A 3150-nucleotide genomic window follows, 5' to 3' on the forward strand; every position below is an offset into this window, starting at 1 on the left:
GGAGGGAACCCACGCAAACACGGGGAGAACATGCAAACTCCACACAGAAAGACCCCGGCCTGATGGTGGAATTGAACTCAGGACCTTCTTGCTGTGAGGCAACAGTGCTAACCACCGTGCCACCGTGTTTTTCTTTGTTTTTGACTAAAATAATTTGTCGCTAGATTTTTCCACAACTGGAGCTCCATAGTGGCGTGTTAATCGTGACAGTCCTAATCCATTCTCCTTCTGGAGCTTTGTTGCTGCTTTAAAGCTATCTCTCTTTTTGAACAAAACTCAAAACAGAGCCAATTAATCTTTCAGTCATTTCTAACCCCCCCCCAAAAAAAGAAAAAAAAATGCATACTACCCTTTAGGGCTAAGCCCTGGGTGTTTCAAATGTCTGGCTCCGCCTCTGCCTAACACTGAAGGTAGAAAGTATGAAATCACTTTTGATTATTGACAAAACTGAAAACAGCATTACTAACAATTACTAATGACATTCTTATGCACTTGGGAAATATTTGATTTCATTCCCACTTGACCTGCAGCAGGTGACACCATTGATCATGCCATTCTGATTGATGAACTGTGTTGGTATCTGTGACAACGTTCTCAAATGGTTCTCATCAGACTTCACCGAGAGACATATTTGTAATAATACGAATTCTGAAATGTACGTATAAATTTAAATGAAGTCCCTCAGGGCTCCATCCTTGGACCAATTCTATTTTCATTACATATCCTATCCTACTAAACAGCTTCAAAAGCATCTTCTGTCATTGCAGATGATACACAGCTGTAAGACAAACAACCTCAACAGCTACCTCAGGCAATCTTCCACTGCCATTAACTAACTGGATGTCTCAAACTGACACTGTTTGGGTCTGGCAGCTTCTCTGAGGAGAGCCCTTACATCAGCAATATCAAATCATCTGATAAAAACCTTGGTATTACTTTTGACAAGCATTTGAATCTCACATATCAAAGCTTTCCCCAATCGTATGTATTTAATCTGAAACGTTGCAAAAATGAAACATTTAATGGTTTCCAGTCATTTGGATCTCTTAGTTCCACTAAACTTTAATTTGTCCTGGTCTTGATTAACTCTAAACACTGGCACCTTATAACTGCAGCTTATTTCAAAAATCAGTCGATTCGGTCGAATGAATCAGTGGTTTGTTTAACAGAACTGTTTAAAACTCATTTTTGTATGTTCATTTGTTCTTAATCTTCCACCTGTTATTTTGATTATAATTCACATGTAATGTGGATGTGGAAGTGTATATGCAGGAAGGAGTGTAACTGTCATGATCCTGGGTCGTTGACCCAGCGTTTTGTGTTTCTTTTTGGGTTCATCTTGTGTTTGGTATTAATTCTTTGGGTTGGTTGTCGTGTTTATTATCCCTACCTGTGTCTCCCCTCTGTGCTCCGTTCAGGTCCCTGCGTTTTGTTGTGAAACAGTCTGTGTGTTTCCGGTTTTACTTTGTAGGTCTGCCTCTCATCATGTCCATTAGTGTCAGCTGTGTCCACCCCTGCGTGTCATCTCCTCATTACCTAGTGTGTATTTATAGTGTGTGTTGGCTTCTGTTCATCGTCGGATCGTCTGTGTTTGTTGGTGTAACGACGGCGCTCTGCAGTCTCCGCTCCCCGTCCCATGCTTAGGTTTGTCATTAAGTTTTCCCAGTCTAGGTTTTTTTTCAGTCATTCGTCTTTTCTCACTGCCTGTTCAAGTCGCTCCACTTCTGTAAATAAAACATCACTCTCATCACCAGTCAACTGCCTGCATTTTGGGTCCTTTTCCTCCTACCCCACACGGCTCACCCCGCCAGCCGTGACAGTAACGCCACGAGTCCCAATGATCCACTTTGATTAGAAATGTTCCTAAATGAGAGTGATGACCAGAGGTAGTGTAGTCGCCATAATAAGAGATGCTCCAATTCCCCAAATACTGAGGAAAGGAGCTTTGGTGCTTCCTATATCAGCTCTGTTGGAGCAGCATACACTGGGCCATCTTTTCTTAATAGAGAGGAGAAAATGCTGTCCCATGATTCACTGGGACAGACCCTCCGGTCATTCATGAAAACAACAACATAATAAACAAAGTTGTGCAGATCATGTAAATGTTCATTATAAATGCATATTGGCATTCAGTTCAATTAGTGAGAATTGTGTGATTATCATAAATTAATTTTTATCTTAGGTCTCGTGGGGTAAGTGATGGATGGAGGGAATTTTACTGCAGTCACAGAAATCCTAAACGAGGAGGAAGGAAGACATTCCACTAGATCAAAGCAGTTAAATAAGTAATTAGGACATTTACATATAATATTTAAATATTAACAAAAATTCCCACCCGTGGGATTAATAAAGGTATCTTATCTTAAAATAACATGCATTTGATTTTATAGGCTAAAGGCCAGGATCTGCTGTGCTATAATTTATATATTATGATGCAGTCAGTTTGCAGCAATAACTCGCATTCTGCCAAGAGCAGCAAAAACTAGTGGCTCAAAAAACCGCAGCCCTGAGCAGGGAGAGTCTCGTCCTATCCAAAATCAGTGTAAGCTCAGGCTTCACGCACGTTTGCCTCTTAAAACAGTGAGGCAGTTCAAAGGAGCCTGAAGGGAAATCAATGTGGTTTTGATGGAAATCTCTGACCACTGTTTATTATTACAAACTGCAATGTGTGTGAAAGCAGACCTAACATCATTTGCCATCAGATGAGAGAGTTCCAGTTACTATGTCGCACATTATCACATGGAGATGAATCTAACGCACTAACACGGATTCATTCATAGGACATTTCACTTGTATTCGTTACAGATTCTTCAGCCAGACGTGGCTTGCTGTGTGCGCTCTTCACACCTCACTTCCTCACCCTGCGCACCGAGTGATTTAGGACAGAGAGTTTTGGCACTGCGCTCACAGCTTAAGTGCCAATTATGCAATCGTTTTAAAAACATCTGCCACGCCTTAGAAATCTCGAAATCTTTATTCTAAAAATGATCAATATTGTTTTTTCTTATCCAAGTAACCTGCAAAGATCAACAGGGTAAGAACACGTTGGTGAAGCATTTCTACAATTTCGCTGGCACATGTTCAATGACAACAAAGGTCTATTCTATTCTATTCTATTCTATTCCATGCGCATGTTGTCACCCATCTTCT

This window comes from Haplochromis burtoni, unplaced genomic scaffold (genome assembly GCF_018398535.1).
Source record: "Haplochromis burtoni strain Fernald_Lab_line unplaced genomic scaffold, NCSU_Asbu1 Contig_373, whole genome shotgun sequence".
In the NCBI taxonomy this organism is placed as follows: domain Eukaryota; kingdom Metazoa; phylum Chordata; class Actinopteri; order Cichliformes; family Cichlidae; genus Haplochromis; species Haplochromis burtoni.